Source organism: Dasypus novemcinctus, chromosome 16 (assembly GCF_030445035.2).
Source record: "Dasypus novemcinctus isolate mDasNov1 chromosome 16, mDasNov1.1.hap2, whole genome shotgun sequence".
Lineage (NCBI taxonomy): Eukaryota > Metazoa > Chordata > Mammalia > Cingulata > Dasypodidae > Dasypus > Dasypus novemcinctus.
This window is the reverse complement of record NC_080688.1, coordinates 6,446,198-6,459,245: the sequence shown is the minus strand read 5'-3', so window position 1 is coordinate 6,459,245 and position 13,048 is coordinate 6,446,198. Positions and strand designations below refer to the sequence as shown.

At 43.6% G+C, this 13,048-nt stretch overlaps 1 pseudogene; it reads left to right on the top strand.

Moving 5' to 3' along the window:
* The first annotated feature begins 4,662 nt into the window (after positions 1 to 4,662).
* On the top strand, positions 4,663 to 5,239 carry LOC101446979 (COMM domain-containing protein 8 pseudogene; annotated as a pseudogene).
* The last annotated feature ends 7,809 nt before the right edge of the window (positions 5,240 to 13,048 follow it).

Sequence of the window (13,048 nt, the reverse complement as noted above, 5' to 3'; positions counted from 1 at the left end):
AGGCAGACTGTGTGATGGTCTGGAAGATCGCAGCTGTGAGGACAAGTCGCGTCAGGGCACCAGCGGTGGTGGTGGCGGCAGCGTCGGGAGTGGTGGAGACGTAGGCGAGGACAACAGGAAGGCCAAAGTCTCCACGAGCGCGAGAGAGGCCGATGTTAACGGGGCGGGCCGACATGAGGCGGCCCAATATGCAACGCAATGAGGGTTCAAGCAGAAAGGGAGGGGGCAGGGGACAAGAAAGGACGCTTTGGATGGCTGAGAAGAGGAGTGAGGTTGAGACAGGAGGAAGCTCCGCAGAAGTATGGGGAGGCAAAAGCATAAATGTTATTAGATGCTAGAAAGCAGGCCGCGGGCTGGGGAAAGCGGGTTGTGGGCCGTTTAGTGGGGCTGGAGCTGCTTGAGAGTGATGGCAGCATGGGGGGCCGTGGTTACAGAAGACTTGGGGCTGTTTCAAAGAGATCTTACACCGGTGAGTGTCTAAGAGACTGGCGAGGGCCCGAACTTGCGGGGCTTGCTTAGCAGATAGGATGTTACCCATTGCTAATGGCCTTTTGGAGCTGATAAGAAAAGGGGCCCTTACCTTGAGAGCACGGCGATGGGAGCCGAGGTGCGCGGTGAGACGAGGGGTCGGACCTGGTGGGGCTTTGACGGTGGTCGCGGGCCAAGAGAAGGCCCCGACGAGGGGAGGGCAGAACGACAAGCAGTGGAGCAAGGCAAAGGGGAGCAAGCATGGAGGGGAGGAGGCAGAGGTGAAGGCAGGGGTGGAGGTGCTCAGGCATGCGCTCCCGAGAGTTTTATTGGCGCCTCTTAATCATAGCGGGTCGGTATAAGCCCCCGACATGGAAGGAGAAAGCCATCCAGCGATTCTCCCAGACCGCCATGGATCATATGAGGTCACCAAGGTTCAGGAGCAGCAATGCAGAGTGAAAAGATAGGGGTGAGAAGAGAGGAGGGTGTAGGGCTGTGGTAGGGTTACTTCAGACGTGCAAGCGTGCTCTCCCGAGAAATCCAAAGCTCCTCTTAATCATAGCGGGTCGGTATAAGCCCCCGACATGGAAGGAGAAAGCCATCCAGTGATTCTCCCAGAACGCCATGGATCATATGAGGTAGCCAAGGCTCAGGTAGCAGCAATGTTGCATGAGAGAAGCCCCACGGTGAGAAGAGAGGGGGGGCCACCAGGTTATGGAGTGAGGCTGTGGTGGAGTTGCCTTGCCCCACGTTGGGTGCCAGTTGCGGCGGCTTGCTCGGTCGGTAGAGGTGGGGTCTGGCTGCAGACGAGGGGTCGTTCCAGCTCAGGATGAGGGGTTGGTCCCGCTTGGGACAAGGGATCGGTCCCGCTTGGGACGAGGGGTCGGTCCGGCAGCAGACGAGGGGATGGTCTCACAGGGGTTGCGCGGTTCGGCTGATGGGGTCGCCCGGTGAAGCCAGCAACGAAGGGGTCGCCCAGAGAAGCAGGCAATGAACTGGGGACAAGGGAGGCCAGGCCCTTGTCAGGGGCTCTCAGGACTGGAGGGCGCACGGCAGAAGAACTACCGCGGAGACAAGGTAAATATGCAAGTCCACTTTATTGAGGTAGAGGCAACAGTTTTATAGGGGCTGGGGAAGGCTGATTGGTCGAAGCCACACCCTGTTCTGATTGGTTGCTGGAGAAAGGTCAGTGGGTGGTACTGGATGGGGGAGGGGTGGTGATTAGGGATTGGCTGTCGCTGTTGCTGGGAGAAGTGGCAGGGTTTAGTGATTGGTGGCTGCTGTTGCTGGGGTAGAGGGCAGAGTGGAGTTTCCCGCCCACGCCTGGCTGTTGCTGCTGTCAGGCGGGGAGGGAAAAGGGCAGACTGGATTTTTCCACCCACGCCTGGCTGTTGCTGCTGTTGGGGGGAGGGAAAAGGGCAGACTGGATTTTTCCACCCTGCGCCTGCACAGGGAGAAAGAAGAAGAAGGGTGCCACCCCACAAGGCATCGTGTGGCGCCATCCGGGAGGAGGGGTGGCCACAGAAGCATGGCTGCCAAGAAGGGGAGACCCGAGGGCACTCTGCGCCCATGCCGAGCTCCCTTCAGGGGTGGCAGTGAGTCCGACCAGCCACCCTATTATGGGGTCATCGGAATTAGGCCTACCGCGGCTGCTCCCCCGCCAGGCCAGCAAACCACACTTCAGCCCGAGGGGTGACCGCACTCAAGAACCACAATCAAGTCAGCACTCAAATCCTACAGACTCAGAGAAAATCATGGACTATGAGATCTCAGTTTTGTACTTCTATTCTCCAAATCAAGTGGTGATAAATTTCTGTGGTTAAGCTGACCCTCTGTGTGGTAATGATTGAGGTGATGAATTCACAAACATGTGATTACATCAAATTCCTTTGATTGCACTCTTTGGGTGGATTTATGATTTATTAACATGTATCAATAAATTTGAAAAATAAATATTCATTCATGAATATACAGAAGGAATAAGTGTATAGTAAAAGTTGTGAACTTACAAAACAAACAACTATATATCCATACAGGGCACCCATATATCACCCCACAAGCAACAGCTTGCATTGTTTTGAAATACTTGCTACAAACTGTAAAATAACATTGTCAAAATATTACTACTAGTGATAGCCCATATCTCACATTCAGTGAATCTCTCCCAACCAACTCAATTATTAACATCCTGTGTTGGTATTACATATTTATCTTTTCATCGGAAAGCATTTGCATATTTGTTCTTATAGCCACAGTCTTTCTTCCACCACATAATTGACTCTTATAGAGAACCAGGCATGGGACAATTATTCAAAGTGTTCATTCACTCAGTCACATTTCTAAAAAATATTTATTTTTATTTTCTCTCCCCTTCCCTCCCTGCCAGTTGTCTGTTTTCTGTGTCCATTTGCTGTGTGTTCTTGTTTTTGTCCGCTTCTTTTTTTGTCAGTGGTACGGGAATCTGTGTCTCCTTTTGTTGCATCATCTTGCTACGTCAGCTCTCCATGTGTGCGGCACCACTCTTGGGCAAGTTGCACTTTTTTTCATGCTGGATGGCTCTCCTTATGGGGTGCACTCCTTGTGCGTGGGGCTCTCCTATGTGGGGGGCATCCCTGCATGGCACGGCACTCCTTGAGCTCATCAGCACTGTGCATGGGCAAGCTCCACATGGGTCAAGAAGGCCCAGGGTTTGAACCATGGGCCTCCCATGTGGCAGACAGATGCCCTGTCCACTGGGCCAGTCACATTTTCCCCCAGTCACATTTTCATCAGAGTTGTGTTGTCATCACCTCAGACAATTTTAGAACATTTCCATTACTCCAAATGAAGAATCCCATACCTCCCTATTGTCACTTAAAACTGATATAATAATGTTTTTGCCAACACTGAAAAATATTACAATATTCCTGTTAACTATCATCCATAATTTAGAGTAATTGTAATTTTCCCCTGTATCACCATTCTCCTAACACATTTTTAAATTAATAATACTTTTATATTTATACTATTAACCACAGTTTTCATCTACCACCAAAATCACTATATTAAATAGTTCTAGATAATTCTCTAGCTTCCCTTTAACTCACATTTGTGTTCACAGACTATCCCTTTCAGCTACAATCACATTTATAAATCAGCAGTTTTAGTTATACTCTATTCATTTCCACACATTTATAATAGACTTTATTAAAACTTCTATGTGCATGAGGCATCTGCTGCATTCTCACCCCAGATTCTATCTCCTGGTAACCTATTCTCTACAGTTTTACTCCATGAGTTTATTCATGGTATTTAGTTCAAGTTATTGAGGACATAGATTATTTGTTCATTTGTGTTCGGCTTATTTTGCTCAACATAATCTTCTCAAGGGTCATCTATGATACTATTTGCATTCCAATTTCATGTCTTTTCATGTCTTACAGCTGAATAGTACTCCATTGTATGTATCTATCTCATTTTGTTTACCCATTCATAGGATGATGGATATGGGCTGTTTCCATGTTTCAGGAAGTGTGAATAATGCTATTATGAACATCAGTGTGAAAATGTCAGTCTACAGCCTTGCTTTCAGCTCTTCTGAATATTTTCCCAGTAATGAGATTTCAACATCATAGGGCATTTCTATATTCAGCTTCTTGAGAAACAGACAAACTGTCCACAGAGGTTGCACTGTACTACATTCCCAGTGACAGGGAAAGAGTGGTCTTATTTCTCCACATCCTCTCCAGCACATGTAGTTTTCTGTTTATTTATTTATTTAAGTATGGATATTCTATAAGGCATTATATAGTATCTCAATGTAGTTTTGATCTGCATTTCTCTAATAGCTACTGATTTTGAAAAAAATTCATGTGCTTTTTGTCCATTTGTATTTCTTGTTGGAAAATGTCTATACAAATATTTTACTCATTTATTAATTGGGTTATTGTCTTTTTATTGCTAAGTTGTATGAAAACTTTATAAAACATGAATATCAAACCCTTATCTCCTATGTGGTTTCCAAATATTTTCATCTATTGAGTAGGTTGCATTTTACTTCCTTGACAATGTCTTTCTTAGGAAAAAAAGTTTAATTTTGAGGAGGTCCTATTTATTTATTTATTTATTTATTTTTCTTTCACTGTTAGTGCTTTGGGTGTAAGGTTTAAGCATTTACCACCTGCACACAAGCACATGCATCACATCCTGCTGGGGATGGAGCCAGAAGAGAGGATACCCTTGTGGCAGCTGCAGAAGCTGCCAGTTGAGCTGGGTCTGCAGTTTCTTTACAAAATAATTGATGGCATTTGTGGCTGGGCTCATCCTCTCCACCAGGATTATCACAATATTCAGGATTCAACAGAATGGCCGCATGTTCTGGAAGACATTACCAAATTTTTCAAAGCTGTAGCTGGTAAAGATTTATCTGATGAAGAGCTATTTGAGCAGTTGATTCAGTTGAATTCATTTCATCAAGAAGCTATCTTGAAATATTTGAAAAGTAGGAAAGCAGACTCTGCTAGGAGAAATAGTTGATATTTCCTCTGCACAGCAGCAGGATTTTGATTGGCAGTTAAAGCTTGAACTTTCTAGTGACAAGATTGCTACATTACAAATGCCACTTTTAAACCTTCATCTAGATGTGAAAGAAAATGGTGACGTCAAGCCATATTCTGTTGAAATGAGTAAAGAAGAGTTGCAGAATCTAATAAATTCCTTGGAAGCAGCTAATAAGGTATCCTTAAGTTGGAAAGATGAATACCAGCAGTCTCAGATTTCACTGCCACAGTGATATGCAGAGCAAATACTGTGTGTTCAGAAAAGCTGCAACATATTTTCCTAAGCTGAGAAAGCAACAGTGATGAGATTACAAAGATAAAAATTTATCAGCTTCCATAAAGAACAGGAAATTATATGGTTGATAGGAAATACATAAAAAATGAAGTAAAGATGATAACACTATAGTAGTTTATATTTTCCTGACTGTTTTGCTTCATTTATTAAATATTTGAGAAATCTTTGTAGATGCACAGTTTCATTGAAAGCAAAAAAAAAATGTTCTAAAGTAATGTAACATATAAAGCACAAATATACTTGAATATTGCTTAAAGAAGTAGGTGAATAGCAAGGCCATGTATATAGACATATGATTAATCTGTGGTATTTTTAAAAGTAACTTTTTTAAAGAATTGATAAGCTGCATACATAACACAGGATATCCCAAATCTTTCATACTTCAAAGGAGATTGTAAAATACAAAATATGTTAGAGAAAGAAGCTCTGCTTTAGACAGAACAGGGGGGAAATACTCTAAATTTGTATGAACAATTCTATTTATAAATTCTAGAAATGAAAATCTTGTACACAGCAAAGAATTAAAAATTGCTTTTGACTCTTAAAAAAAAATTTTTACAACCAACCTAAAGATCTTGAGGATGTTTCTATTCATTCTCTGAAGAAAAGAAAATGTAGCTAGAAATCATTAACAGATAGAGAAATGGAAAATTCACAGATTTGTGAAAATTAAACAGCATACTCTTAAAGAATAAATGGGTTAAAGAAGAAATTACAAGTGACATAAGGAAGTATCTTGAGGAAAATGAAAATATAGTGAAGGCAATTCTGAGGGATATTTATAGTTATATATGCTTACATTAAAAATAAGAAAACCTTAAAATCAAAGAACTAATCTCAAAATAGAACTATAAAAAGGAAAGCAAACTAAACCCATAGTGAGAAGGAAGTCTTGAACAAAGATTATCATGGAGATACATGAAATAGACAAATTAGAGAAAATCAACAAAAGTTGTTTCTTTGAAAATATCAATAAAATAAAAAAACTTTAAATTGATGAAGAATAAAAGAAAGTCTACAAATAATGAAATTTAGAAGTGAAAGGGGAAAGATTACTAATAAACCCACTGAAATAAAAAGTCTATAATTGGATAGTGTGAACAACTGTATGCCACTAGATTAGGTAACAAAAAGGAAATGGACAAATTTAAGGAAGAAAAGAAACTACCTATATTGACTCAAGAATATCTCAACAAAGCAATTACTTATAAAAAGATTGAATATTACATCAAATAACTTCCAATAAAGGGAAACTCAGTACCAGGTGGCTTCTCTGGACATTCCAAGAATAATTAACTCTAATTTTGCACAAACTCTTCCAAAAAAAAAAAAAAATAGAAGAGGAGAAAATGCTCTATAGTTCATTCATTGAAGTGAATATCACCCTCATAGTAAAGTTGGAAAACAATACCTCAAAAACGAAAACCACAGAATAACATACATTATGATATATAGATGCAATAATCTTGAAGGAAATACTAGCAAACTGTATCCAAGAGCATATTAAAAGAAATATACACCATGACTGAGTGGGATTTATCCCTGGTATGAAGGTTTGTTCAACATAAGAAAATGAATTTATGTAATATACCACATTACCAGAAAAGAGGAAAAGCACATAATCATCTCAATTGATGCAGAAAAGTCATATGACAAAATATGACTCCTTCTCTTGATAAAACCACTCAGAACAAGAAGAATAGAAAGGAACTTCCTGAACATGATAGAGGGCATAAGTGAAAAACCCACAGTTATCATCTTGCTTTATGGTGAAAGACTGAAAGATTTCCTCTAAGATCAGCAATAAGGCAAGGATGCCCATTAAAACCACTGTTCTTCAGCATTTTACTGGAAATTCTTGAAAGAGAATTAGGAAAGAAAAAGAAATATAAGGCATCCAAAATGGAATAGGAAAGAAAAAACTTTACTTTGTGTAAGTGATAGGATCCTATAAGTAGAAAAATCATGAAAATTACTAAACTAAACTCCTAAATGCCATAAATGAATTCAATAAACTAGTGTGTTATGTAATCAATAGCCACAAATCAGTATTGTTTTTATATACCATCAATGAGCAATCAAAAGACATCAAGAGAAAATTTCCATGCAATGTATATACCACACTAATGAAAGAAGTCATTGATGTAGGAGGAGTGGGGTGTGTGGGGAGTGAGTATATATGGGAACCTCATATTTTTTAAGGTAAAATTTTGTGTGACCTATGTATCTTTAAAGAAAGATGATAAAAAGAAAAAAATAAAAACTGTAGTATCAAATATCTGGAAATAAATCTAACCATGAATTTTATAGACTTGTACACAGAACTACAAAATATTGCTAAAAGATATTAAGGAAGACCTAATAAATGGAAGGATATTACTCATCTGTGGATTGGATGACTATACATCATTAAGGTAACAATACTACCCAAACCAATTTATAATTTCAATGCAATTAAAATCCCAACAGCGTCATTCACAGAAATGGAAAAGCCATTCATCAAATTTTTGTGGAAGGGATATGTGCCCCAAATAGTTAAAACCATCTTGATAAAGAAGAATGAAATTACCCAGGGGACCTGAACCTCTGGGCTGACCATGTGATAGCCAGGCCCTGAGCCTCAATAGACTTGCAACTCCTACACTCTGGTTTATTGGATTTACCCCATTCAGCTAAAATGGAGTGAAGAAGGTCAACCATCACACCAGGAAGCCAAGACTGCCTACAACTGAAAGCAGGAGAATTGCATCCAGCATCCATGTGGAATCTAAGTCCCCTCTTGATATAGATTTGGAGTGGAAACAACCATTCTAAGGTCCACAGGATGGAGGAATAGAGTATGGATTAGAGTGGACTTACTGATATTCTTTTCATGAACTATTGTGATTAGTAATCGAAGAAAATGTGGCATTGATGTGGAGAAAGTGGCCATGGTAGCTGCTGGGGGTAGGGAGTGGGATGAAGAGATGTGATGTAGGGGCATTTTTGGGGGTTGGAGTTGTCCTGGGTGGTGCTGCAGGGACAGTTACCGGACATTGTATATCCTCCCGTGGCCCACTGGGTGGACTGTGGGAGAGTGTGGGCTATGGTGTGGACCATTGACCATGAGGTGCAGTAGTGCTCAGAGATGTACTCACCAAGTACAATGAATGTCTCATGATGATGGAGGAGGTTGTTGTTATGGGGGGAGGAGTGGGGTGAGGGGAATGGGGGTATATGGGGACCTCATATTTTTTTGAATGTAACATTAAAAAAAATAAAGACAAAAAATAAAATACAAATAGTGACCCGGCCCGCAGGTCAAATGAACCGGCACCTGAAAGAGGGAGTGGGAATTGGGGGACAAGAAGTGAGAGAAACAGAGACAAGACAGGATTCTGATCAAGTCTCCATTTATTGAGGGTAGAGCATCAGAATATATACTAAGGGGAGGGTATTAGCAGGGGGTGATAGGCTGATGAAGCGGCTCTTCCATATAAGGCAATAAAATGCTGTCACACCACTTGCTATAGGTTGCGAGTCTTGAATGCTGGTCATGGCTTCAACATCTTGTTGCACAGGCATGACACTTTTTGCCCGGGAAACTGGGGAAAGGGGAAGAAGGCAGAAGCACAGGGGTGGAGTAGGCGTACTTATGAAAACCGCCGTGTTGCTGGAGACCGCAAATGCATGTAGCTCCGGATAGCTCCCCACAGGTTCCCCTTCTTTATTATATTTTATGAAGCACCCAGAGTTCAGGGGGAACTGTACCTGTCTTAGGTTGGGGCGTGCAAACAGTTAGACGTATTGCCTTACCCGTCATGGAGAATGCAACAGTGGCGAAAGGCTGTGTCTCTGTCTTAGGTGGCTCTGCCATGGAACCGGTCACGCCCAGTTGCCCATCATTGGCTATCCAGTTCATCACCTCAGAACCTGACAGGGTTCATATGTATTTGAGAACTGCTGCCAGCAGTCAGGGTGCTCCCATTTTGGTTATAATGTGTGGAGGCCAGAGGGAGGTGTGGTACACAATGCGTTCTCTTACTGCAGTTTCATAATGGAGGTTTGGGGATGTGAAAGCAAGAGAGGGAGAGAGAAACATGAGGGGGCTGTAGCAAGGATGGGTTCTTCAGTCGCAAGCAACTGGCGTTGGCGGATGTGGTGTGCAGCGTTGGCCGATACACTCTTAGGTTGTACTAAAGACTCGGAGTGCCAACGTCACAGAAGGATTCCAGGGGGGCTGTACAGCTGCATGGGTTTTAGTGTTGGTTGCTCTCCTGCAAGAAAGCAGAGTTCATCTCAGGGAGAGTTCTCTACCCTGGATAGGTTGTTTTTATCAATTTGTTTCACCAATCATTCCGGCAGCCACCTGGCTGCATTTAGTTCTTTGGAATAGATGCAAACTGATCCTCTGCCCCATATTAGGATGGGATCGGGTCCATGCCAGGTATTATCCATTGGGTCTTTCCATAGGACGGTGGCATGGTTTGTGCTGGTATTAGGGTGCCAAAAGCGGTCAGCCACAGAATGTCCTTTTTGATCTAAGCTTAAAAAATTTAGAATAAAGAGAGACTTTATCAGGGGCAATTTGAAGCCCGTGTGCCTTTAAGGCTGTTTTCATAACATGGTAACATGTTAGGACATCTTGTTCCTTTTTACCAGCCATTAAAATGTCATCCATGTAGTGAATAACATAAAGGTCTTTCCACATTGCCCTTACTTCTCTTATGGCGGCAGCCACAAATTTTTGACATAAGGTAGGGCTGTTTGTCATGCCTTGGGGTAAAACCTTCCAGTGATATCTCCTCATAGGTTCTTTGAAATTCACAGAGGGGAGGCTAAATGCAAAGCGTTTTTGATCAGCCGAGTGTAATGGGATAGTAAAGAAACAATCTTTTAGATCTATGATAATTTTATAATATCCAAAGGGGATGGCTACAGGGGTTGGAAGACCAGGCTGCAAAGCTCCCATAGGTATCATTGTTTTGTTTACTGCTCTTAAGTCTTGCAATAATTGCCATTTTCCAGATTTCTTGTTAATGACAAAAATAGGAGTATTCCAGGGAGAGTCACTTTCTGTAATATGTCCTGCCACTAGCTGTTCCTGCACTAACCGCTGGGCAGCCTGTAGCTTGTCTGAGGATAAAGGCCATTGATCGACCCATACAGGTTCATCTGAAAGCCAGGTGATTTGGTCTGTATGGGGTACAGGAAGATCAACGACCCCTAGGCTAAATTTCCCAGGCCTTTTTTGTGGGTGTGTCCTGTGGCCGGTATGGGTTGAGTAATGCCTGTCTCAAGCTTTCCTAAGCCTTTACCTGGCTTAAATCCCCAGGAAAGCATTTGAATGTGGCTATATCATTGGGGCTACCCATACAGAGTCCCATTTGGGCAAGTAAGTCTCATCCTCACAGATTGACAGGGAGCCCTTGGAGGACATAGGGCTGTATAGTTCCTTGATTTCCCTCCCTATCTTTCCAAGTCAGGAGCTTGGAACTTCTTTTGGGGTTTCGGGTTTGCCCAATGCCCTGTAAGTTGGTTAAGGAGAGAGAAAGTGGCCAGGTGGATGGCCAATCAGCCTTTTTTAAGATGGTAACATCTGCCCCTGTATCTATTAGGCCTTTGAACTGTTTACCATCAAGCCAAAGAGACATAGTAGGTTTGTGGGTGGTGATGGGGTGTACCCAGTATGCATCAGAGGAGCCGAATGCTCTATCCCTGCGGTCACTATCAATGGCAGTGTTATTGGTGGGTATTAGGGGGAGTATTAGTAGTTGAGCGACCCGCTGTCCAGCAGGGAAGGAAATAATGCTTTTTGGAGCAGAAGCCATAATTTTTATTTCTCCGGTGAAATAACTATCCACAACTCCAGGGGAAATGTGGAGGCCACTAATAAGGGAGCTGCCTCGCCCAATGATGAGGCCAAAAGTGCCTTTTGGTAGTGGGCCAAACACGCCTGTGGGCAGGGCTTGAACTCCCATAGGCGGTGTTAGTACTGTGTGGGAGGAGGTACAGAGGTCCAATCCTGCACTCCCTGAGGTGGCTCTACAGAGGTCAGAAATAGATTGCCGCTGGCGGGAACAAAGCTCATTGCCCCATAAGTCTGATTGTTTGTCGTGGCCTGGGCTGGGCCCTCCTCCCGTTTCCCTGATAAGGAGGGAGTGGGTGACCTGAAGAATCGGTTCTTGATTTGCATTCATTAGCCCAGTGTCTGCCCCTGTGGCAATGGGGGCAGGAGTTGGGAAGGGGGGGTGGCTTTTGGCTAGCAGGGGGGCGGTGATGACAATCTCTGGCTAGATGGCCAGGGTTGCCGCAAGAGAAACAGGCCCTAGGTGCATGGGGCACTGGGGATGGAAGCATTTCTCTCAAGGCTGCGGCGAAGGCTTGGGCCTGTTCAGAGGTGGCCTCCCTTATGGCAGCAGCTATAGCCAGGTCCTGCTGCTTTGTGGGGCCTATGTCTGAGCAAAGCTTAATGTAGCCAGAGCGATTTTCCCTTTTTCTACAGGGCCGGATAGCCACTTGGCAGGCTATATTAGCATTTTCAAAGCCAAGTTGTTTTACATAGTCAGCAACAGTATTTGCATCACCAAACATTCTCTCAGTTGTGGTGCAAAGTCTACTCACGAAGTAGGAGAATACTGCCTCCGGGCCCTGATGGATAGAAGTTAAGGAGGTAAGGGATTGTCCTTTGGTAGACAGTCTTTTCCAGGCCTTAAGGGCTGCGGCAGGGACTTGTTCGAAAAGTCCGGCATCATAATGCAACTGATTTGAGTTCTGCTTAAAGTCTCCTGCGCCGAGAAGCATGTTCTCGGTCCACCCATTCTCAGTTCTGAGATTCCGCTGTGCGGTTTCCTTGCAGAACTCACAATATTCTGACTTCCAGAGGAGATAATCTTCTGCACTGAGAGCGGAGCAGGTAAGGGTGTGCCATTCATGGGGGGTGAGTCACCCATCAGCAATGTGTTCTAACAGAGAGAGGGTGTGTGGAGCAGTAGGGTCATAGGTGGTGACCGTGGACTTAAGCTCCTTCAAGGTTTTGAAAGGGAAAGTGTTATAGATGCGCTCAGGCTCAGGTTTAACAGCAACCTCGCTCCCCTCACCAGCCTCATTAGGGCTCCCAGGCCTCTTGATAACAGGGAATGAAAAAAGGGGTGGTTTGCGGAAGTTGGCAGTTAGCGGATTTTTTAGAGGAGGGGTTAAGTTGAGCTGATGCTGCAGAGTTGCACATTGAGATTGTAGATCCTTTCTCTCTTTTAAAAGACAGCCATAACTTTAGATCTGCATTGGGGTCTAGGCTAGGGGGGGCAGAAGCGGGGGTGCATATGGGGTGTGTGGAAACCAACAGAGCATTCTTCTGCCTCAGGGTTGGAGTTGTCGGAATCCATACATGGGGCATTAGGGTTTGGATTACTAATAACTCTCCTCCTCTGATTAGGGCCAGCTCTCCCCTTAGAGCAAGGGGAAGGGGCATTCTCATCATCGCTATCTATTTTAATAGACACCGAGTCTGAATGGGGGGGGTATTTAGCAGGACTTTTTGCCAGGGGGGATTTAGACCTGTCCTGTGCTAGGAGTTCCTCGCCTTTAGTAACTACTTGTGCAGCCAATACATTGGTGTGGCAGATCACGAAGAGGTCATTGATAACATTGCAGTAGAAGAAAGTGGTTACGGGAACTCTCTCAGGGCCAAAGGTTTTATAAAAGTCTTGTAGAGCGTCCCCAACTCTACTCCACCATCTTTCATTTATGGTCCCTTCCTGAGGAAGCC